General features: G+C 40.2%; 1 protein-coding gene and 1 pseudogene across 2 annotated transcripts in view; both read left to right on the top strand.

The window, feature by feature from the left end:
* The window catches only part of KDM4C (lysine demethylase 4C), a 424,529-nt gene that overhangs the window by 296,565 nt on the left and 101,814 nt on the right, over nucleotides 1-26,150 (top strand). The window lies entirely within an intron of this gene.
* Nucleotides 21,889-26,120, top strand: LOC307054251 (protein SET-like; annotated as a pseudogene). Its single transcript has 4 exons — nucleotides 21,889-21,978; nucleotides 23,609-23,616; nucleotides 24,594-24,814; nucleotides 25,071-26,120. The product of its transcript is annotated as a protein SET-like (transcript).

Here is a 26,150-nt window from a genome sequence, read left to right as displayed (position 1 = left end):
CTCTATACACTTTAAAATTTGTACCTGAAGGCAAATAATAGTGAACTTGAAAGCCAAAGATTATAGTTTTGAAAGGTACATCAATTCTGAGAATAGAGTGGTTTCACTGTGGTATTCCATCTGAAGAGCTGAATCAAGGGGAAAAAATATATTCAGCCTTCCTATTTCTTAAAGGAAGGCACTTGATCCCTTGCTAACTGGCTTATGTTATCAGATGCATTGAATACTAAAAGTAGAATTACTGAGAGATAGAGATGGGGTCTGCCTCTCATGCTGTAAGATCACTCTGAGTCCTATTTAGTTGAGGTTACAACAACGTTGGAGAGCAGCTTCGCTTTCTTTCTAGAGGAAATCATGGTCGTATTTGACAGAGCCTCTGTTACTGCAGTTTGGGAGATGCAAAGACATACTGATTATCCTTCATCACTTTAAAAGAAGAGAAAGTAGCATTGTAAAGGCAATCGGAAGTCATTATGTTCCACATTCTCATGTACTGATTTATTCACGTCTTCAGTTATTTTTAAAGACAAAGAGGAATTCTAAGAAAATAATAAACATTGACAATGATGAGCAAGTTTATTGTTTAAATGCAGTTGAGGGAAAATTTGCTTGTAATAGTGAACTACTGAAGGGGGAATAAGTGACACCACAAATGACAGAATCGTGGTGTGGTGTGTAGGGTCCTATTATTTAATATGCTCAGTATAAAATTTATTATATCATTAAGAACATTCTTCAGGATTTCAACATACACATGTCCCCAACTTTGTAAGATTTTTAAATGAGTGTGGTGTAAAAAAAAAAGTACATTAGTAGCTGTATAGTACTTAACTGTCAGAATGATTTGCTACAGAGACTAGATCCTATTGCAAGCTGTCAATTTTGTATATTGCTGTAATACCAAACCATAAAATCTTTTGAGTAAAATGGAAAATGTCAGATGGGCATGACTACAAATAATATACTTTCTGAAGGCTGTAGATGTCTATAGGAGAAAATGTGTAAATGCATGAAATATTATCTTGTTACTATGGATTTTTCTTTATCTGACGAGAGAAAACTGTGAGGCGAAAGGAAATTGATTGGAGCCTTTAAATTTTTTAGTTTTGAACTCATTTTTCCTGAGGACTAATTTTAAAAACATTATTAAATAGATAAGTAGAACTTCAGATAATTCATGATTAAAAGAGTATAGTGCGAGGGGCTTCCCTGGTGGCGCAGTGGTTGAGAGTCCGCCTGCCAATGCAGGGGACACGGGTTCGTGCCCCGGTCTGGGAGGATCCCACGTGCTGCGGAGCGGCTGGGCCCGTGAGCCATGGCCGCTGAGCCTGCGCGTCCGGAGCCTGTGCTCCGCAACGGGAGAGGCCACAACAGTGAGAGGCCCGCGTGCCGCAAAAAAAAAAAAAAAAAAAGAGTATAGTGCGAGAGTCATCTCGTTTTTTAGCTTACATTGCTGAATGGTCCATTTTTTTCTGATCTTGTCTGTGTGAGTAGTGATTACTGATGGATCTTTTAATTGAGTGAGTTGGGGTCAGGGTTCCAGAGATGGGGTCACCCCTTTCATTCCAACATCAGCTGAGTCAATACCAACAAATGCTTGCCAAACTGAGACAGCTGCTAGATGGCTCTAAACAATCCATAGGGTTTTGCTTGGTCCACAGTGATTGACAGCAGAGAGGTTATAGTTTTTGAAAGGTACAGTCATTATTGTAAAACAGTGGGTCCATAATTATTTATTTTTCTAATATTTTAGTATAAATTATTTATCCCCTTGGAAGCGGCTTTTAAAAATCAACAAAAAGGTTACATATAAAGTGACAATCTTTTCATACTTGTAATTAATGTAATGTAAGTCAGTGTGGTATATTTTAGGCATGTTCCCACAATTTAGTGATGTCATTTTCTAAGATGAGCTCATAGATACAGGTACTAGCCCAGTTTGCATTTATTGATTTAAATATCAAGGGTTCTGTGCATTCATCTGTATTGCCCTTTGGGTCATGAATTCTAAGCCTCTGCTACATTGAGATTTGAGTGTGCAGGCTCTGGACTAAGACTGTTGGAGTCCTGCGTCCACCACTTAAGCAACCTTGGCCATGCAGCTTAACCTTTCAGAACCTCATCTGTAAACCAGGGTGGTTGTGAGGATGACATGGTGCAATGATGCAATGCATCATAGGCGAATGATGCAACTGCTTGCCGCATAAATCTCTGCATACTGCCTTTTGGCCAGTTAGGATTGGAGTGGATAGATATTTATAAGGAGGGAGTAGGTTCTTTGTGCTATCTCATTTGTTCATCCATTTGCTCAATAAATAATTTCTTTAGGACTTGCTGTGTGGTTAGGTGATAGATGTGTGTCATTTCTGCTTTTATAGATATTACAGAATAATGGAAGTTATTGAAAATTAGATAAGCAACTACAAAGCAGCATGAAAAGTTCTACTGTAGTAAAAATCCAGAATGCAGTGAAGGATCTTACTCAGTTTGGGGTATGAGGGCAGTAAAGGGGTGTAGAAAAGCTTCCTGGAAGAAGCAGTGCCTAATAATGCCTCGTCTGAGACCTGAAGGATGAGAAGAGGGCACTGGAGGAGCGGTCAGGACAAGGAACAGGATGCTCGGTATCCTGGAAGTGGGAGGGAACTGTAAGGTCTAGGAAATGAAATTTCAGCAGCGCTGGAGCATGAGGTATGAGGAGGGAGAGATGAGTCTTGAGAAGGGGAAGCCTCAGATGATGTAGCACCATGCTGTCCAGTACGGTAGCCTCTGGCCACTGACGGTACTGAGCACTTGGGATGTGGTTTGTGTTACTGAAGAGCTAAACTTAGGATTTTATTTAATTTCAGTAAGCTAAGTTAGAAAATGGAAGCAGCATAAACACATGAAGTACAGTTGTAGTTTTGGTAGGTCCACATTTTACGTTTCAAACACCCTTGAAAATTGAGCGTCCAAATTGAGATATATGTAAGTATAAATACACAGCAGATTTCAAAGACTTACTATGAAAAAAAAAGAATGTGAACTATCTCATTAATAATTTTTATATTGGTTACATGTCAAAATGATAATATTTTGGATTTGTTAAGACGTATTGATGTATTATTAAAATCAATTTCACGTCTTTTTTAGTTATTTTTAGGTGTGCAATTCCATGGTGTACAGTGGCATTAAGTATATTCACATTGTTGTGCAACCATCATGCCCCTCTATCACCAGAACTTTTTTATCTTTCCAAACAGAAGCTCTGTACTCATTGAACAGTAACTCCCTGTTCTCTCCTTCCTCACCTGTGGCACAGGTGTCTCCTAAAAAATTTAAAATTGCACATGTGACTTGCATTTTATTTCTACTGGACAGTGACATTCTAGAGGACTTTGTACTCTATCCCAAACAGGTGGAAGAACCTTTAATGCCCATTAAGCAGTGGAATAATATGATCAGATTTGTGTTTCAGAAGGGTGTTGTGCTTCTGGTGGGGAGAATGTATTCAAGAGGGTAGGACTGGAGGCAGAGAGGCCAGTTTCAGTAATCATGTGAAAGATGATTTTGGCGTGAACCTGGGATGGAGATAAGTGAACTGATCATAGGCGGGGTTGCCTTGGACTAGGTGTGGAGGGAGCTGGGGTTCTGGCATAAGCAGCTGGGGGACTGGTCATGCCATGCACAGGGCTCGTCATCGCTGGAAGGGGACGGGGTTGAGGGGGAAGTACACCTGGACATACTTAACTTGGGGTCCTTGTAGTCCAGCTGGGTGTAGCACAGGGGAAACATGTGCCAGAATTCTACTTCTCATGGGTATGTAGCTATTTACCAGCTGCTCTTAGGTTGTTAGGACTAGAAGCATATGAAGTTCAGTAACTACTACTGGTCAGAAATTCAGGAACAGTGAGCAACTGTGCTTTGTATGGATGTGAATTTGGTTTGTGGTAATACTGTATCTGCCTCTCTGTACTCTTTCTGAAGTTGTAATAATCAGGTAAAACAGTGTTAGCCTTGGGAGTTTGATTTCTGTCTTCTCTCAGAGCAAAAGAAATGAAGAACATTGAAAATGGAAACTAAACCTATAGAAATGGAATAGTTTGATCTGCAAAAAAATGAGCAAGAAGGAAAGTCCAAGTTTCTCATGAAAGATAAATGTGTCCTGCAACTGGTAAAAACACAGCCTACGTGGGGATATCGTTGCCAGGATGAGTGGCCTCAGGGGAAAGGGGATTTGCAGTAAGAATCACGAGGGTTTGCACAGACTCATGAGGAGGTGTTCATTTCAGAATGGCCTTTCCTTTTAATTTCAGTTGAATTTTAGTTTAAAAGCATCTTTTCACTAATAGTTTTTGAGATAAAACTGCCTTTAGGATCAAATTTTAAATCGTAGATATTTTTATTTTCTGTTCAGAATATAAAATGCATTCCATCTTTCTTTAGTAACAAAATATTTTACTTTAAATAAATGGAAAAAATAGTCAAATTGACCACTTTTCATTATAGGAATAGTGCTTAAGGTTAATTAAAACTTTCAAGATTTTTTTCTTAGAGCTATCTGTTCATAATTGATTTTTTAAATTCATCAATTTTAAACACTTATTTTCTTTGGACAAAGCAAAAAGATTGTGAAATCTTTTCACTAAATGGCAGATATTTTTCAGTAAAAGAATCATGACATCCTGGCAAAGGTATAATTTTAATAGACTAATGAGCTTTCTGACCAGAGCCGACTGAGCCTCATCTGATTTTTACAATGATAAATTGGCTGTGTCAAAATTTGCAATCTAGTCTGGTGAAATATTTAACTATGAAAGTTTAATTCTCATTTTTTATTTATGAAAGCAGTGGTAGTGTCATATCAGCTTGTAATATGCTGGCCATTTGGTATGATTTATTTCAATGAGTGTCACTTGTTGATGTGTTTAGTGGTTGTTGACCCATATTTAATTCTAAAAACTCTAAGTGGTGTGAAATGTAATAAGTCAGCCACTGTACTTAAAAAAAAACCAAAAAACAAATCATGATCCACAGATCTATTCAGTTGTCTTTTCCCGGCTGTAATGATGTCACAGCTTTATATTTGACAGCTGTTGGTGCGGGGGCACTGAATGAGTAACAGCTTTCTTTACAATTGCGGGGATCTACTTAGAGTAATTTCTACCACAAAACATATACTTGAAATGTCATAAAATCATCTTTCATTAGTTCATTTGGGGATTCCAGCTTGTCATCATTTTAAAGGTTTTGAGGAAACTTGCAGAATAAAGAGCATTTCTTTCATTTATCAATATTTTTATTCAGTAAAGACTTATGGAAGTGATCATAGTGTTTGGTGCCTGGTGACAAGTGGCATTAGGTGGACAGGGTCATCCCTCTTGTGAGGTTTATATTCTGGAAGAATTTAGATACAGATCTTCCAAGAATGTCATTTGTGTTTTTGGTTGTTTTGGAAGGCAGACAGGAAGGGCTAGATTAAAGCATTCTTCTAAGGCATTTCTTTGCAGAGAGGTATAATAAGCATTTCTGTCTCCTAATGTCAGGGTATTTATCTAGTGTAGATAATTTCTAACAAATAGGTTAAAATATCAAAAGAAAACATTTTTTCAGATACTATGAAATTAGTTTGATATCATTTTATAAATAATAATAAGCATCTTCAAAAAACAAAAAATTTTAAATGGTGGTATATTGTTAACATAAAATTTCAAATTATTCATAACTTACAACAAAATGAAATATCTTATGAACATTCATAATAATGAAACATTCTTCATAATATGTACTGTTTCAAATACCATGTCTTGGATTTTTTTCTTTAAAGAATTGAGTTATTGTGTTATTACTTCTTTTATAATACACAATAAAAGGTATAAACTCATACTGCTGCAGAAATTTGCTGTAAAATTTCTCAAGGAAGAGGCTGTCCAGAGAAAATTATCCTCTGGTATTATCCTTTTCTTATGTTTCTCAAAGCAGTTCATAAACATTTTTCAAATAATAATATAGCATTACAGAACATTTTAGTTGGCAGGTCAACTTAGAACTAAGGGGGAGATCAGTGGCCCAAATGTTTTTAGAAACAACGATCAAATTTAAATACTTCTAATTCTCAAGTACCATTTCTCTAAGAATCCCTTTTCATAATTAGAAAATGAAGAAGCCAGCAACAGGAAAATAACTGCTTTTCCTGGCAGGCCCAGCAGCTAATATATGTGCATTTTCAGCCTTCTCATTTTGACAGGGGCAATCACCATTTAATTTCAAAATTCCCTTTATCTTAGTGATAGCCTTAGAACTATTGAGTCTCCCTTTCCTGTCTGTGACAGTATTACTGTTTCTGTGCTCTTCCTCACACACTGATTTGGTAGCCCTGCCCTGCAGCTATGGCACCGTACATTCTGCATAGATAAGACATGACAGCCTTTTAACCTCAGCTTGCTGTGTGTGCAGAGGGTGACAGCCCACCTGCACTGGGGAAAGCAAACAAGCAAGCATGATGCGTTCATCTTAATCACATTCTATTTCTCTCAGAGACGTTCCAAGAAAATGACAGGCCAAGCTCAGAGTTCAGGTTATCAGCCTGAGACATATGAGGCGCAGGGCATCTCCACAGCAGATAAGGCTAAACTGTACTATTGAACTTTGACTTGTTTATTTAAAGTTAGAATTTTAATATATAGATCCTATAAGGTTCTTGTTCCTTATTTTAAAATTTTATTTTCAAAGGCCTGTTATTTTAGTTATAAAAGCAATGCCTGCCATAAAATTTTTTTTTAAACTGAAGTGTATAAAATACAAAATGAAATCATCTCTAGCTTCATGCCATTCCACAGAAGTGGTCATGTTTAACATATTGGAGTAATGATTCCTGACTTTTTTCCACGGAGGAAACAGCTTGGAAGGAAGCTTTATCATACTGTGTTATAATTAAGAGAGTGTTTCAGTAGCATAGTATATATGTATGATACTCAGACACATATACATAAATCTGTTTTATAAAAATATCAACCCTGTCTTAAGGGTAGGCATGTTTTTCCTTTCCTTTGGTCTTATTATGAACCTACCAGCATTCATGATGCTTCACACACCTTTGCTTATGTCACTCACTCAGAAATTTTTCAGGCTGCATTTTTAAAGTTTGTTTGGTTTTTTTTTTTTTTTTGAATAGAACTTAATCACCTGAACTGCATAAAGGTAGTGCTGAGTGGTCCTCAGGCGTGTCATTTGCTGCAAGTGTAAAAGCATCTGAATGCAATAATAAAGCATATGAGTGTTGGGGCCTGACAACTTGGGTTCATGTCTCAGCTCTGCCACATACCAATTACTTGAGAATATGTCATCCTCTTTGGAAGTCTGTCCTTGATCTTCATGACAGCTGTCTTTGATATCCCTTCTCTCTCTTTGGCCTCTTGGTCTCAGGTTTCTTTGCAGGTTCCTCTTCCTTTGTCTGACTCTTGAATGTTTACGTCCCCCCAGTTTCTACCTGAAGCTCTTTGCTCACTCTTTGCATTCTCAGTAACAATTTGTAAAGTTAGAATCACAATAATAGTACTTTCTTTTGTTGTTGTGAGTTTCAAATAAGATAAGGCATCTAGAGTACTTCACCCAGTGCCTGGCCATAGTAAGTGCTCAATAAATGTTCCTTCTTATTGTTGTGATTATAAGTACACTACCCTAGTAATACCATTACAATAACAATGATATGAAAATAAAGCAATAATATATAATTAATTAATTAATAATGTAAATTAATAAATAAATAATATTAAGTTTGTTTTAAAGTTTACTTTTATCGCTTGGAACATTTTCTCATATATAAAATATTACAAATAATTAAGTATCAATAAAGTTCACAAATGTTTAATTTTTTTAAAAAAACTCTTGATTTTTAAATAATTACAGATTCGCTGGAAGTTGTGAAGGTAGTATAGAGATTCTTGTGTGCCCTTCACCCAGTTTCCCTTATTGGTTACATGTTATATAGCTACAGAACAATATCAAAACCAGAAATTGACATTGGTACAATATGTGCCTTTAGTTCTATGTAATCTTATCACATTTATAGCTGTCATTTTATTGCAAGGAAATGTGGTTCTGCAGAAACGGTTAAAAGGGAGGTAAAACAAAAGTAGCAGCAATGTATATGGTTTATAGCATGTGTAAAAGAGCTCTATTAAAACTGTGCAAAAATTTGATCTTACCCTTCACCAGAGGACAGAATGCTTGATGACATTATTTATTAGGTAAAGCAAGTAAAACCACAATGTGGTGCCACTACATATCTATGGAATAGTTAAAAATCAATGAGACTGACAATACCAATGCTGATATGTAGCAGCTGGAACCCTCCTTCATTGCTGGTGGGAACGCAAAATGGTACAGCCATGTTGGAAACAGTTTGGTAGTTTCATATTAAGGTACACGTACAATTTACCATACCATCCATTAATCCCACTCCTAGGAATTTATCTCAGGAATGAAAATTTATGTTCACACAAAAATTTGTAAGAGTTATAGTGGCTTGTTCATAACCACCCAAATCTAGAAAGAACCCAGTGTTTTTCTTTTTTTATTTATTTTTATTTTTTTATTAAGTATAGTTGATTTACAATATTGTGTTAATTTCTGCTGTACAGCAAAGTGACTCAGTTATACACATATATACATTCTTTTCTATATTCTTTTCCTTTATGGTTTATCCCAGGAGATTGGATATGATTCCCTGTGCTTATTCAGTGGGACCTTGTTTATCCACTCTAAATGTAATAGTTTGCATCTATTAACCCCAAACTCCCAGTCCATCCCTCCGCCTTCAACCCAATGTTTTTCAGCTGATGACTGAATTAACAAACCATGGTACGCCCATACAGTGTAATACTTCTCAGTAGGAACAAGCTACTGATACCATCAACATGGATGACTTTTAAATGCATCATGCTAAAAGAAGCCTGACTCAAAAGGCTCCATACTGCATAATTCCATTCATATTGTACTCTCGTGAAAAATAAACCTTTGAGGGCAGAATCCAGATTAGTGCCAGGGACCATGCCGGGTGGAGAGGCTGACTGCAGAGGGAACAAGGGAATTTTTTGTGCTGGTGGAACTGTTGTATATCTTAGTTGTGGTGGAGGTTGTGTGACTGTATTCTTTTGTCGAAATTTGTGGAAGTGTACACATTAAAGGGTGACTTTTATTACATGTTAATTACGTCGCAATTAAAACATTAAGTATAAAACCATATATATTTTTTCACACACACACACACACACACACACACACACACACACTGTATTTTATTTTTACAAGAGATAAATAAACTGACACCAAGCATTGTAAATGGATGACCACAACATAAGCGACAACGATTGCAATTACCAAACACGAAACACACTCATACTATGTCATAATATTGACATTCAGTCCAGTAATCCTCCACTGTAACAGCGCCTTTACTTTGCAGTGAAAATTGATCTGTATATTTTTTGCCTCTGAGTCCTTCTGGGATTTTTTCTTTTTATTCAAACAGAAAGTCACAAAAATTATAATCATCCTCATCAGTTCACTCAGTCCCATGTTATTAATTTTTTTTGTATCTTGATCTTTTGTTAGCACTTTTGTGAATTCATCAGTTTTCCATTAGAGTTCTGAAAATGCTTATTCATTCAGTTCAGCAGTATAGTCAGTTACCAGAAACCTGTACTTGTCAGAGTCTTCTCCATGAATTCCTTGAAGATGAAACCCTTATTTATTTATTTATTTTTATTTATTTTTTTGCTGTGTTGGGTCTTCGTTTCTGCGCGAGGGCTTTCTCTAGTTGCGGCAAGGGGGGCCACTCTTCATCGCGGTGCGTGGGCCTCTCACTATCGCGGCCTCTCTTGTTTGCGGAGCACAGGCTCCAGACCTGCAGGCTCAGTAGCTGTGGCTCACGGGCCTAGTCGCTCCGTGGCATGTGGGATCCTCCCAGACCAGGGCTTGAACCCGTGTCCCCTGCATTGGCAGGCAGATTCTCAACCACTGCACCACCAGGGAAACCCCGAAACCCTTTTATAGGAACATTTTTGCAAAAGCATCAGAGTACACCCAGAACTGTCTGTAAATGACAAAAGACTTAAAAAGGACCACGGTTAAAGATTTGATGAAAGTTCATAATAATGCAATTGACAAGGAAATTTAGTTATTTCTGAGATATACATTTTAAAATAATAACTAGAATTATGACTTATAACATTATACCAGAACATATAAGATTTTTAGAAATTTCATGTAATGTCTGAAACATTTATATTAACATATTTCCATACAAATAACCCAAAGAAAGTTTAGTATTAGTTGTTTTGTTTGTTTGTTTGTTTATACTGCAGGTTCTTACTAGTCATCAGTTTTATGCACATCAGTGTATACATATCAATCCAAATCGCCCAATTCAGCACACCACCATCCCCACCCCACCACGGTTTTCCCCCCTTCGTATCCACACGTCTGTTCTCTACATCTGTGTCTCAACTTCTGCCCTGCAAACCGGTTCATCTGTACCATTTTTCTAGGTTCCACATACATGCGTTAATATACGATATTTGTTTTTCTCTTTATGACTTACTTTACTCTGTATGACAGTCTCTAGGTCTATCCACGTCTCAACAAATGACTCAATTTCTTTCCTTTTATGGCTGAGTAATATTCCATTGTATATATGTACCACAACTTCTTTATCCATTCGTCTGTCGCTGGGCATTTAGGTTGCTTCCATGACCTGGCTATTGTAAATAGTACTGCAATGAACATTGGGGTGCATGTGTCTTTTTGAATTATGGTATTCTCTGGGTATATGCCCAGTAGTGGGATGGCTGGATCATATGGTAATTCTATTTTTAGGAACCTCCGTACTGTTCTCCATGCTGTATCAATTTACATTCCCACCAACAGTGCAAGAGGGTTCCCTTTTCTCCACACCCTCTCCAGCATTTGTTGTTTGTAGATTTTCTGATGATGCCCATTCTAACTGGTGTGAGGTGATACCTCATTGTAGTTTTGATTTGCATTTCTCTAATAATTAGTGATGTTGAGCAGCTTTTCATGTGCTTCTTGGCCATCTGCATGTCTTCTTTTGAGAAGTGTCTATTTAGGTCTTCTGCCCATTTTTGGATTGGCTTGTAAAACCATATTTTTAATGTTACTAGATTGACTATGGATGCTAATGAGAGCTCAGTGGTATGGGGAGAGGGGAAATGTGGTGAAGAAAACTGGGAGGAGAGGAAGTGAAAGGAAAGAATGTGGGTGACAGAAGAAAGGGGAGTGTTTGGGGAAGTGAGAACTGGAGTCCATGACGGCCCACATCCCAGGCCACAGAAAGATGTCCACGCCTTCCGCTCTAAAGGCTTTTCACATAAATCTCCCTCCATTCAGAAAGTTCTGATCTCAGGTTGCTATTTCCGTAGCTGAAATCTTACTGCCAAAATCAGTCCTGAGAAAGGTATTAATTTTAGTTCCTCCTGCTTCATCATAATAGTCATTATCTCATTGAGGGTTAAATGAGATATTTGTTACATTTGCACAATGGCTGGCACTGAATAAGTTTCCATAGTTAACTGTCATGAAGTGCTGAGGTCAACTTTTATTTAATAGATGAGAAATCAGAGGTTTAAAATGGTTATGTTTTATAGATTATAACTGAAGGGCTATGTTAAACCTGGCCTCCTGACCCAACTCCCATGCTCTTTCCTACTAAATTATATTCACCTTGGAGTCAGGTAGCTTTCTGATCTTCCCAAAGGCTGAAAACAAACACTGATGTGCAGAAGTTAAATGTTTGCAGGATTTTCCATGAAAACCATCTTCACAGTTCAGGTATATTATCTGGTTTTCATTTTTTTCTGTTTTCCATTTCAGAGGACTTTAAATGTGTGCAGTAGTATAAGATGATGTCTGGGTTATTTAAGTCCTTGGGAGAAATAGGTTGCAAGAGAGTGGGGGAAGTATTCTTAAATTAAGTGTAAAAATATTCTCACACAGTGCCATTAGCCTTGCAGGGCCCGTCAACCTCCAGTTCACTCTTGCCTGGTGTCAGATGTGTTGGAAGGCTTTGACAAACAGTTGATATGCCAGAGACAGCTAAAAGCCTCAGAGAAGTGCGTAGAGACGTAAATCTATCATCTAAATAAACTCCACTAGTGGCAGGTGTCTCAGAACTCTAACTCACGGTGATGTGGGCACATGGGTTTTGTTAACCAGAAACAGCATTTTAACACTGACAGCTTCTAAAAAAGACAGCTCTAGGTAGGAATTTACTATCTGCAGAACTGCAAACTAATCTTGCCTTCAAATGAAAAGGTTGTAGTGCAGCTCACTTTATAAGAGCGGAGAAAGATGTCATTGTTGCGTTTATTTCCTAACATCTGAATCTTTTAATGCATAAGCAATTTTTATATCCACTGTTCTTGAAACTTGACCAGAATGAAAACTTTGGTTATGGAAAGTTATGCACAATTAAGGTTTGACCACTTTATTTTTATGCTTGTGAGCAAGTCTTGGAAAAGTCCGCAATAATTTTCTTTTGAGGTTTATTGGTTTTTAAAAATGCTTTTATACATTTCTTTTTATCTCTATTTTCTTTTTCTTTTTTCTTTTTCATGGAAAGGCATTTTATTTTAAATACAGCAGTGTGTACATGTCAATCCCACACTCCCAGTCTATCCCTACCCACCACCCACCCTCCACCGCCTTTTCCTCCTGGTAACCATAGGTTTGTTCTCTAAGTCTGTGAGTCTGTTTCTGTTTTGTAAATAAGTTCGTTTGTATCATTTTTTTTTAGATTCCACATATAAGCGATTATTACCTTTATATTATAAAACAATTCTGGTTCTTTTGAAGCATGCCAGGCACTGTATTAAACTCAACATTAACATTTCACCTGTCCACCCTTTGTAATTTTTGAGAATAACCTTAAAAGGCCAGATCATTGTAGTTAGTAGTTCTGCTGAGACTTCTGTGGCTGTTGTCTAAGGCATTAGTGAGTGAGCCTAGCTGACCATCTAGTGTCGACATGTAGACACAACCTTGTCGCCTCTGTATGTCAGAACACATGTTATGTTCTACCTGGAGAGGTATGTGCTCTATTGCTTCTCATGAATTTGGGAGTTTACAGAGGTCTTAGAACCTCTGACAAAATCTTCTACCATACATGGTGAATGGGTGATTTGCATCCTTGAGGATGATGGTCTCCTTCCTTTTTATATATGAGGTGGTCAACAGAATCCCCCCTTTCTTGAGCAAAAAAAGGGATATGAAACAATTTTCTCCTCAAGCACACCCTGGAGGAAAGCACCCCAGCTGTGATGGGTGAGCGTGATATGGAATGAGCAGATGGTCAGCCAAACAACTCTATATTCAGGTGCCTTGTCAGTGTCCCCCAAAACAGATCCCAGAGCTTAATACCTCTTTGCATGTAGGAAGTTAGTTATAATTCTTTCTGTGTGTGCTGAATTTTTTAATACTTTAGTAAAAGATTCAGCTGACCTGTTCAGTTGGTTTGACCTGACTTATCAGGATGGATAAGCTAGCTGCTGGAGAAATTAAAGAGATAACCTTTCTCTTAGAAATTTTATTTAGTCTTTTTGAAAGTTTTTTATTTGGGGGATAAATTAAATCTTGGGGGCAGTGATTTGTCTTGTTAGTATTCTTAAAATAAGTCAACCCTCACTTGTCCCCACTCATGGAAATGTGCAGTTAGCAACACAGCCTGTGGGATGGAACTGACATCTACCATGTGTGTACCCTGCACTGGGTGCTGTACCACTGCCATCATGTGCATCACCCTTGGTCCTCAACAGTTCTGCATGTATTTAGGATTTCCGTCTCCTCTTTGCCATGCCTGTTGTGGGCACCCTACTGAAATGAAAAACAGTAAAAACAGCAACAACAAAAGCCCAAAGTTCTTGCTTTCATAACATTTTATGCTAAGCATTATTCCAGCCCATTTTTACTGGAAATTCAGATGGTTTTCAGGAAATTGAGATATATGACTATTCATTTAAGATATACATGTGGGAAGTGGTTGAGCTGGGATTAAATTGATCTGTATCACACTAAAGCCCTTGCTGTTTGCATTAAAATTCATTAATGTCTGGCATATTAGACTTTTGAAACTTAGAATATACTGAATTTTTTAGGGTAGGCTAGGAATCTAGACACAGAACAACAATAATAATGAAGGCTCACTGTGAAAACTGCAGTTCAGTAGGAAGTAGACAGTTGTGTGGGCACCCCACCCCCAAAATCTTGTTTAAGATGGTTCTCATTCTAGATGGGAATAGTCAGCATCATCTCTAGGATGGGGACACAATAGCCTGAGCTCCTTCTGGAGTCTAATATCCATGGATTTTTTCCTAAGATAAAATGTCACCTGTCATTTTCCCCTGGAACTTTAGGACTTTGTGTTCAGTTATTTTAAGATTTGTTTGTTGCCCTAATGTGTGGATAAAGCTACTTCTTTTTATTTCATTCATTCATTTATTTATTTATTTTTGGCTGTGTTGGGTCTTCGTCCCTTCGCGCATGCTTTCTCTAGGTGTGGTGAGCGGGGGCTACTCTTTGTTGCGGTGCGCGGGCTTCTCATTGCCGTGGCTTCTCTTGTTGCGGAGCATGGGCTCTAGGCGCATGGGCTTCAGTAGTTGTGGCACGTGGGCTTTAGTAGTTGTGGCTTTCAGGCTCTAGAGCACAGGCTCAGTAGTTGTGGCACACGGGCTTAGTTGCTCTGTGGCATGTGGGATCTTCCCGGACCAGGGCTCGAACCCATGTCCCCTGCATTGGCAGGCGGATTCTTAACCACTGCGCCACCAGGGAAGTCCCAAGCTACTTCTTTTGACTAGTGTACTTTCCCTATCCTGGAATTTCTCTTTTCTTTTGTAATTGAGCCTAACGTATATCCTATTATAGCCTGACAAATTGTGATTGGAATCGAAATCTTTACAAGGTGCATTGAGTTAATGGTTTTGGTACATCCTGGGGTCACCTCTCGTAGCATGGAGGCATTTTAATGGGACTCTCAGAAGTCGAGCAGTTAATCCTGCCACACAGCACAGGCCAGAGTCTTGTTTCCTGGGGAATCCACTTTGTATCTCTCAGCCTGACTCCTGCCTTCTGGCAGCACATCAAAGCAGCTGAACATTTTGAGTTTTGGTGCAGCTATCACTCATTCATCAAAGTTCTGTCTGGGTGATATATGTTTTTGAAAACAGATGTGGAAACTGAGGTGACAGACATTGAGAATGGACCTGTTGTTGAAGCTCATATTGTCACACATGCTGTAGAAAGACAGGTTGTTAGCATTCAGAGTGGAGCACCTACAATCTGGTGAATTCAACATGTTGTTTGCATAGCTCTTGGATTAGTCTTTGTGGTTTGATTTGCATTGCTTTGGAGGTAACTAAAAGCTGTCCTCACCCCCACCCCCTGTGCGTGCGCTAAAAAATAGTAAACGTGAAACAGGGTAGCTTACTATATTTTAGTGTTAGCAAGATATACCAATGTTCTTGTGTTGAATATTCTTTTTCATTTTGGCTGCTCTGTGCCAGGCATTATCTAGGTGATCCTACAATAACTCTTTGAGGTTGATATCATTGTTCCCATTTTATATTTGATAAAACCGAGGCTAAGAGGAGTTTGGTAATTTGAGTTTGTTTAGCCACTCAGCTTAATCCCGACCACTGTGCTGCCTGTACTGCTTCTGGAATGTGATGTGGTGCAAAAGTACCAAACGGAGAAAATGATGCTCTGTGACTCACAGGAACACCTTTAAACGGCATCACGACTCCTGAGTCTCTCATTGCTGTGCCCTGAACCCCAGCTGTATGAGAAGTCAGCTCATCAAGGCAACACAGTGTGTGGTCCACATTTTCAGCCAGACCAGTCACTCTAGGGAGAAAAGCGTCTGTACTCAGTGTTCATTTCTGTATCTTGGTCAGATGTCATCCTGAGCCATGGCAGCACGTAGGCACGTTCTCACCTTGGGTTTCTCAGGTTCCAAGTAGATACGTGGGCTCAGGGACATCTGAGTATCTTTAGTACAGTTAAAGGAAGAAAAAAGTTCTTCAACAGGCCTGTTTAATCCATGTCACTAATAATTTTTTCATAACCATGCTTTGATGAGGAGGAAATTTAAGAGAAATTATGCATACAGAATGTTGCCAATTATTATTATTTTTAATGAACAGGGAAATGACTTGAATGCCATATTGTGGTTGCCTGTGGATGGCAGGATATTGGGTGATTAAAAAGAGTAATTTTATACATACTATTGTGTACTTTGGAGCTTTTCTGCAAGAAGCTTCGTATTGCTTGTAAAAAATCAAAGGAAAAAAAGTACAATATAAAATTAGGGGAAATGTTATTTGAACACCTTGGTCTTTTATATGACTTTTTGTCTAGTGACCCCAGTAGGAGGGATATGGGACCAGCTTACGGCAGAGAGAGTATTCATTGGTTTCCTCCCTTTATCTTCAACACAGACACCCTGAGTCATCTTCCCTCCCTCCCCCACCTTCTCTCTTTCTTTCTCTCTTTCAATTCTGGACACATTTTTTTCTTAGTAATGTTCAGAATTCCATATTTATTTTCTCCTTAATGGTTCAATATGGAAGGTTCTCTTCTGATGTCTTTGGTAGTAATTTTCAGGGAATCCTTGTTTTGCTTGCTAACTAAGACCAATATCTGTATTTTAAATTATTTTCATCTGTCATTTTAAAAGTATGTAGCTTAAGTAACTCGAATATAAATATCCTTCACCCTTTTCTAGAGGTTCCATAAGCAAAAATTAAATTTTAAATGTACTGAAATTTCTTTCATTACTTACTATGTTTTTAGTATCCTGAGATCAGTGTATTCTTTTCTGTCAAACCTAATTTCTATGTGTGTTGGCGGTCCCCAAACCACTCCCAGTTTCGGTGATTCACGAGGAAAACTCACAGCACTCAGCATACAGTTGTTCTCACAGCTGTGATTACACCAAGCAAACTCAGCAAAGGGAAAATAAGGCACATGGGGTGGAGACTGGAGGAAACCAGCTGCAAGCTTCCAGAGTTCTCACCCAGGGAGGCACAGAGTGCTCCTTAATTCCCCCTGGAATGAGTTATGACAATACGTGTAGAATGTTGCCAACCAGAGAGGCTCATTAGAGAGTCGGTGCCCAGAGTTTTTACTCGAAACTGATCACATAGGCACCCTCTGCCTAGCATGTATCACAATTCCAGACTCCCAGAAGGGAAGCAATTGTTCAGCATAAACCATATTGTTTGTACTGTGCAGTCTAGGCACCATGAGCCATTCTTTTCAGGAGATGGAGGGAATTCCCCCAAAATTCAAGTTCCCAGACACCTGCCAGGGGCCAACCTTGTCAGCAGGACTCTCAAAGGATAGCAGTCGCAGGCCTGTTAGTTAATTCCTTTCTACGCAACATGCAGTAGAAAGCTAGAATATCCATTTATACCAAAGGCAAAAATAAGTTTGCTGGAGCAAAGAATATGTGCATTAACCTCTTTAAGAGTGACTTTGGACATCTTTCCTCTAGCTCACTTTTCACCTCTGTAAAATGCGCCAGTACTTTGCACTTTAGAATTCTGTGATCCTTTATGTTTTCTAATACTTTATACATCAGTGATTCTCAGACTGGGTCCATGTACCCTAGGGTTATGTGAACACTGTCTCAGAGGTACAATGCAGTGATAGTTCTTTGAGGATCAACTTCCAGATCCTGGACTTTTGTACATGCTGTTTCCTCATATTGGTGTGAAGGAGAGAGAACCTTGGAAGGAGCTTCTGGTTCTCCTTTCTCACCATCCCTTTTGCTTTACAGAATAAATGAATTACTCTCAGGTAGGTAAACAAAGGGGCAGATTCTGAGGGCAAATGTTCAGAGACCAAAGCAAAGATAGATTAGGTAATAAATACCGAAGAGAATAACACATTATTTCGCTTAGACCATAAATTTATTGCAAAGGTTGAGACGTTATCTACTAGCTGCTCACTGAAATTCATGGTCTTCTCTTCCTTGGGCCACAGCTAGTCCACGTCACAGCCTCCCTTGCAGGAAGGAGCTCAGCCAAAGGTATGGGAGGAAAATGATGGGTGACTCCCAGGCTTGGCTTCTAAATACCCCCATCTGTCCTCCTCCTTACTGTTTTCTGGAAAGGAGTTGACCCAGAGAGAGACCCCGGAACCCAAACGTTGAGATGGCAGCGCTTTTGTCTGTAAATGACTGTGGAGGAATGTTAGCCCACGGAACTGTTTTTCAGCCCAATACTGTTATGTGAGCCAGAAACAAATTTCTGTTAGGTTTAAGTCATTATATCGTTGGACCTATATTTTACCCTAATACACTCAAGATTACCTCTTAGAATTAGAATTCAGAAATGAGGTGCTTGATATGGGGATGCATATTAATACGTTTATTTTATTTTAACAAATGAATTCAGTCTTTTTCTGATAGAAACTAAATCTGTTTTGGCAGATTGGTTTGATAATGAGGACCACCTTTGTCTGTCAGGTTATATATATGGCTGACATTTCACATAAATTTGGCTTAATTTGCAGTCCCAAAGTTTGACAAATATATTTAAAGCACGCGTATAATTATATCCTGGAATTCTATGCTGGAAAAGTGTATCCTTTACTTTTTTTTTCCAATCTTAAAATTAAAAAATAAAATTAATAAGGGTTAACTTTAACATATGCAAGGAAAGATACAGTTTTCCAAAACTCTTTTGGGGGAATTGTAAGCAAAAACAATTGAAGACTGCTGGTATATAAAAGAGGACTGTTAGCAAGGAGTTTAAATTAGTCTTGGTTGATCTGATTAATTAACAGGCAGTTAGTTATTCACTTGTGTAAATGAGCTAAACCTAAAGCAAACACCAGAGACTAATGCTGCAGCTTGAACAACTTGTACTCTTGTAAGTCTTCCAAATTACCCTCTTAAAATATTTGTATAGATCTCATCAGGCAGGTGAATGGAAAGACTGAGTAAGTGAGCTTCCTGTAAGAAAAGTGTATGCATAGGGGAATTACTTCACTTAGTGTGCCAATAAACCTGAAATTTTATTGTTCCCTCTCCTTTCCTTAATCTCTTTTATGTACTGAGGAGACACATAGGTATGAGATGCACCTCGGGACCTGGGCCAAGTGTTTGTAGGAAAGAAATTGAAGAATAACTAGGTGACTAAAGTGCTAAGGGAAGGACTTAGTCTAACAGAATGCAATTTCCTAAATTTACGATTTGGCAAGCTTGGCACCTGTAGGGTTTTAAATAACTTCAGGGAAACATTCCTACTTGTGCCCCATACAGCATGTCAAACTCACTGCAAGCAAGGAACAGCAGAGTGCAGCCTGAGCATTTGTCCTCTGGGTGGATCAGCTGTAAAGGATCAGAGGCACTCATCACGTCTCACAGGAGGCACTACCCCATTGACTAGAAGTGCTCCAGGAGTGTGTCTCTGGCATCCATCCACTCTGAAAATGTTGGCAGTCATAAATGCCAGAGTCACTCACACCTGGCATTGCTGTTGAAAAACACTGAACGCCCCATGGGTCCAGAGCCTGAAGGGGTTAGGAGGAAATCTGGGAAGTAGAATAACTGCTCTGCATGAGGAAGTATGAAGACAGACCTCTTCGAGTTGATGGAAGATATCCTCTGTGTTTCTAGCATCTGCAAAACAAGTATCTAAAACCCTGGAGAGGAGTTCAGAGGGGCAAACAGTGGAAGGTAGGCCAGGGGCTAGTAAGGAATGGCATGTTACCTCAGAAACTCAAGGGACAAGATGAACATCCCCTGTTTCTCACACTTCTTTAGAAACTGCGTGAGAACAGGAACCCAGAGAGCTAATTGCTGGCTAAAGGGGCTTTGTGGGAGGTATTTGGGGGACGATGTTTAAACATTGGGTGCCTTCCACTTGGCCTGGCCTACTGCCCTGTGAATGGCATCAAGGTGGCTCTGGGGATGGAGTCATCAAAGTCACACTCCTGAGACCTCCTTCTGGAGACTCTGATTCCTCCAGGGCAGACACCACCATGATCTTCGGCTTTGTATCATCAGAACCTCATGTGGGGCCAGAGTCTATACCCAGAAAACGTTTAAACGATGAATGAATGGACCGGTTATAAGGTTTCCCTCCAACCTTGCCCACTAAAATGGCACAAAGGGAGGGACTCAGACCAACATTCCACTAGGACTTGTGTGTGCTCACCTGACTTTCATTTCAGCCTCCCTAGCAGGTGAGATTCAGGAGGAGTCAGGAGGAGAACCCAGTCAGGCATTGTCACTGACACCGTGATCAAGATAAGACACTAGAGGCATCCCATTTAGAGCGGCTCTGCACACCCTCACTGAGTCTTCCAGAGCCTTGCACTTGAGTCCTCTCTGAGGGTGATGATGGAAAGGATAGTACTTGTTGTGTAGCCATTCGCAGAGACAGAGCTCTGACTGCTTCCTGCCTGTGGGACCCAGAGGGCCTCCACAGGGCTTCGGGCAGTCCTTTCCCTGAAAGAGTCGGCCCCGCTACTGCAGGGAACCTTGTCTGCTGACTTGACACTTCATCTTGAGACTGCTGGGTTGCCACGCTTGGCTCCGGAACTCACACTGCTTTAAAGCTGCTTCCTTGAGGGCAGGAAGATCTACAGGGGATAAAAAATGAAATGGGCAATTTTGCCAAGGATTTGCAGTAGCAAAACAGAGAGCTGACAATAGGAACGTTCATTCTATTCAACAGAATGAGTGATCATGTTGTGTGCAATAAAAGGAAAGTGTCAGAGTTAGGAGAAATGATAAAATAGAGCACCAACCATTAAGGGTTCCTTCCTTATTTAATATTTATATTCCTAGCCATTGTTAGGGTTCCATCTCAAGCAGGGGTGAGACCTGACTGAAGTTCCCTATTGTCTGTTTTCCTGAAGAAGTGCTGCACAGTTTTTAATAATTTATCAAATAAGTCGAGTTCTCTCAGTTCAGCAGTCAGTATGTACTGGACAGTTCAGGAACATTTCCCCCCGTTCCGAGTTGGTATTTTGTACATGTGTTTGTATGTGTGTATTTTATATAAAACACACACATATAAAATATATTTAGTGGGCTTCCCTGGAGGTGCAGTGGTTGAGAGTCCGCCTGCCGATGCAGGGGACGCAGGTTCGTGCCCTGGTCCGGGAAGATCCCACATGCCGCGGAGCGGCTGGGCCCGTGAGCCATGGCCGCTGAGCCTGCGCATCCGGAGCCTGTGCTCCGCAACGGGAGAGGCCACAACAGGGAGAGGCCCACGTACGGCAAAAAAATAAACAAATAAATAAATAAAAATTAAAAATATATATATATTTAGTATGTGTGGATGTATGCATTTGCGTATGTCAGGGGAGAGAGGAGTTGATATTTACTCTGGGTCTGTCTTAACTTTAGCTCAAGATCATCAGAAAGCCTAGATGAGCATTTCTATGCAAAGGGCAGACCATCAGGAGGGATCTTGTCCTGCTTCTGCTGTTGGCGACGAAACCTTAGGCAGGGAATTTAATCTCCAGGTGTCTAATATTATTTGCTACCTGTAAAATGAGATAATCATACCTAACATCCAGAGACATAACGAATCATGAGTTACTGCATGTAAAGTGCCTGAGGCAAATGGAAGTTAACTTTCTTTGTGAGACAGGGCGGTAGCATTTAAACAGTAAAACTGTGGGACAGTTTGTGTTCCTTCTACATCATCCCTTCTCTCAAAAGAAAGATAGGGAGGTCTCTCCACCATACCTCTATGAGAATTTGGGTCCAGATTCTTAAGAGGTTTTTTGTTTGGGAGAAGATTGAAAGAGTAATAGCATTATATGAAGAGAAGACTAAAAAGCTACGAAGAATTGTAGGAAGGATTCAACGGGTAGCGCATGGTGTGCAGGGGCAGAGAGCTACTCAGATTATCACCTTTAGGTCCCTGCAGTCAAGTGCCTAGAGGAGACAAGCCTCTGAGGGACCAAGTATGTGCTGCCATAGAACATTTTAGTGAAGATAAGGAGTTGAATGGAGGTGGTTGGTTGCTTCTAACGCCCTGGGGAACTTAGGGGAAGAAAATAATGAGCTTGGGGCTTTTAATTTAATGTAAGTGGTAATGACCTGTGCTGCTGCTGGCTGAAGCTCTAGGAGCCTCTGCGTGGTGCCACCATCTCTCCATTCCCATCTGTGAAAACGGCGTGGTTCAGACAGGGACGCTCCCCCAGCCTGGGGCCCAGATTAAAGACCTGCAGCAGAGTCACAGCCAGCATTCCACATGAGCAAGAAACAAACATTTCATGAGGCTTTGGAGATTGTTGCTGCTGGAGCATGAAAGATGACTAATATAAAGTCTGTTAACATATTCTTTTGGAAAATGCTCACATAGTGTCCAATATCAGGACCCACTATGCTCATAGCTTGTTCTTTAAAAATCTTTCCAAGCACTAAGTTCCCATGCAGGTCTCCATTGACCCTTTATAAAGCAACTAACGTAAGTGTTACCCAGGGCCACGACTCTTCCACTTATGAGCTGTGTGATCTTGGTGAATTTCCTGAACTGCTCTGTGCCTCAGTTTCTACATCTATAAAATGGAAATATTACTATTGCCTATCTCATGGAGTTTAGAGGAGTAAATTAAGTAAATAATGAAGAGTATATGTATTACCCTCAAAGCAGTATCCAACATGTAGTAAATATTTATTAAATTTATTTATAAATATTTAATGAGTGTTTACCTTCTTCCAGGTCCTGAGCTGTTACTTATAAGGGCTTATATGTAAGGGCTTATAAGGATGAACCTGAACAAATTGGTTCCAGTGTTCTTGGAGCTCTTAGGTCTAGGAAGAGAGATATATTAAAAAATGACTATTTATGAAAAGGAATTGTCCCATGACAATGTCCATCAGGGAGACTAACCTAATTTGGAGGGTCAAGAGTGGATGACCCTGAAGGAATGACATTTAAGAGCTAAAACGTGAGGGAGGTGCAGCCAAGATGAAGGTAGGGATGGTGGGGGGAAGTTATGCAAGTTAAGGGAGTGGTATATTCAAGGTCCTTGAGGCCGGAAGAAACGAGGTGCGTCAGAGAAGAGAAAGGAACCACTGGGGCAGGAGCACTGGAGGACAGAGCTCTGAGCCACGTGGCAGAGGAGAGAGGGATGCCTTTGGGGGCGTCTCAGCCCTGGGTGTGTGATTGTGGGCAAGCTCATCTGCTTCAGCCCTCAGTTTCCTTATTTCTAAGATAAACGATCCTTTCAGTTCTAAAATTCTTACTCTGGAATTTTTCTCACCTTTTCCTGGTTCCAAAAGAGCCAGTGAGGCTGTGCTGAAAGTTGTTTCTAATCAAGTCTAGTTGTGTAGGGTGAACTATGGGGAACAACCAGAAAGCGGGGAGGGTAGGCTCTTTCTGGTCTGATGCTTAACCTGACTTTTACATTGTAAAATGCAGAGTCATGACGGCTGACCCTCCAGCAGCTTTGGGTCCTTGGGTGGCATTGCCGTGAAAGCTCCTGCTAGAGGCAGAAAGGCAGGAGTCACGCTTATGCTCCCACTTCCTCCTCTGCTCGTAGGAGTGTGGGCTTAAACATTTTTTTTCTGTTGTGTTTTTCTTCTCAGACTGCATGGTGAGATAATTTTAGCATTTATAGAAAATGGTGCTCCCCACTGGGCTTATACATTAACCCCTCCTAAGGTGAATGGAGCATGCAGTGGAGGAACTTAATTCTTTTCTTTTTCTTTCTTTTATTACTTTTCATTTTAAAAAGTTATTCACATGTAGTACATTTGAACCCAAGAGCAAGCAGAAAAGTTTTAAAAATTGGTAGATATTTCTGTATCTTAAAACTCCACTGGCCTAATTGTGAATTTCTGAGTTAGGCCACACAAGATTTTTGGTTGTGTGTCCTCTGACATACATTGATTGCTGCAACACCAGCATCAGAATAGTTATCATTCTGTTGAGTAAATATGCCTCTGTCACAGATGGGAACAATTTTAGCCACAGTCTGTGCTGTGTTTCTCAGTGGAAACTTTATAGAAAAGTGAGACTGGGGGAGATGGGAAAGTTGGGAGAATACACTTTGGGATAGGCTGCTCTGAGAAAGATGCCCACCCTGCTTCTCAGCTCCAGTCCCTCCCTGAGCCAGCTGCCACTCTGCCCTTGGCAAGTAAATGTTGCACTGGGCACTGCTCTCTTCAGCCCTTGCTCCTGACCAAGGTGCTGTCAGAGTGCTCTTCATTTTGATAACTGTAGCTGCTACCAGAAGACCCCTGGGCTCGTGAACTACAGGATCAACTGGCAGGCACTTTTTTTTTTTTTTTTTTTGGTACATGGGCCTCTCATTTTTGTGGCCTCTCCCGTTGTGGAGCACAGGCTCTGGACGCACAGGCTCAGCGACCATGGCTCACGGGCCCAGCCGCTCCGTGGCACGTGGGATCTTCCTGGACCAGGGCACAAACCCGTGTCCCCTGCATCGGCAGGTGGACTCTCAACCACTGTGCCACCAGGGAAGCCCTGGCAGGCACTTTTGAACTGATGCCCACGTTCCCGCATATCCTTCCTAAGAGCATGTGCAAGGATAATCCACACTTTTCCCTGAAGTCGATCTGCTCAAGAACAGACCCGCTGTCTACAGGTCTACAGAGTCTCCTGTCCTCCTCCCCCTCACAGCCCATCTCCTACTTGGCTCGCGTCTGTCTCTGATCTTACTGTGGTGCCCTGCTTGTGTTGGAAGACTTCTAGCATGTTAAACAGAGGAATGATGCAAAACGCTGGTCTTAGTAAAGTTGAAAAAGGGAATGAATGTAATGACTGGGTAGCAGGTACTTATTTGCAGCTCAGGTGGCTCCTTTTCATTACTTTTAGCAAAATTGAAGGACTACCCAAAGGAAGTCAGCTGATAGATAGCGATGGATGGTGGTTGAGAATGTTCAAAAGAGCTGAGAAACATTGCTGCAACAGAGCTCCTCCAATCCTATCCGCTTATTAATGTGAATTATTTTTTAAGGAAAAATATAATTAAAATGACACTGGAACTATATCACTAGCAGTGTGTGATATTATCTGTATTTATACAAGCTACTTTAGAAAAATCTTTGTCGGCCGCCCGCCCTCACCATGAGGAGGATGTGGGAGGAGGAAGCGGCTGGGGAGATCAGCCACGAGCTGGAGCGCAGAGCGTGAGTGAGGGAACAGAACTGCCTGCCCGCCTGCCACCGCCTCCCCTCCAGGAAGAACAGCAGGAAGCAGTTGAACATATTGATGAAGTACAAAATGAAACAGACAGACTTAATGAACAAGCCAGTGAGGAGATTCTGAAAGTAGAACAGAAATATAACAAACGCCGCCAACCGTTTTTTCAGAAGAGGTCGGAATTGATCACCAAAATCCCAAATTTGGGGGGTAACAACGTTTGTTAACCATCCACAAGTGTCTGCACTGCTTGGGGAGGAGGACGAAGAGGCGCTGTGTTATTTGACAAGAGTCGAAGTGACAGAATTTGAAGATATTAAATCAGGTTACAGAATAGATTTTTATTTTGATGAAAACCCTTACTTCGAAAATAAAGTTCTCTCCAAAGAATTTCATCTCAATGAGAGTGGTGATCCATCTTCAAAGTCCACTGAAATCAAATGGAAATCTGGAAAGGATTTGACAAAACGTTCAAGTCAAACGCAGAATAAAGCCAGCAGGAAGAGACAGCATGAGGAACCAGAAAACTTCTTCACCTGGTTTACTGATCATTCTGATGCAGGTGCAGATGAGTTAGGAGAGGTCATCAAAGATGATATTTGGCCAAATCCATTACAGTACTACTTGGTTCTGGACGTGGATGGGGAAGGAGAAGAAGATGATGATGATGAAGAGGAAGAAGGAAGAAGGATTGGAAGATATTGATGAAGAAGGGGATGAGGATGAAGGGGAAGAAGATGAAGATGATGATGAGGGGGAGGAAGGAGAGGAAGATGAAGAAGAAGATGACTAATGGAACACTGATGGATTCCAACCTTCCTTTTTTAATTTTCTCCAGTCCCCGGGAGCAAGTTGCAGTCTTTCTTTTTTTTTTTTTTTTTTTCCCTCCTTCTCCTCTTGTGCTCAGTTGCCCTGTTTTTTTTTTTTTTTTGCAGTACGCAGGCCTCTCACTGTTGTGGCCTCTCC

This window comes from Hyperoodon ampullatus, assembly GCF_949752795.1.
Source record: "Hyperoodon ampullatus genome assembly, chromosome: 6".
NCBI classification, from domain to species: domain Eukaryota; kingdom Metazoa; phylum Chordata; class Mammalia; order Artiodactyla; family Ziphiidae; genus Hyperoodon; species Hyperoodon ampullatus.
The sequence above is the reverse complement of the archived record's forward strand: the minus strand, read 5'-3'. Positions and strand labels throughout refer to the sequence as shown.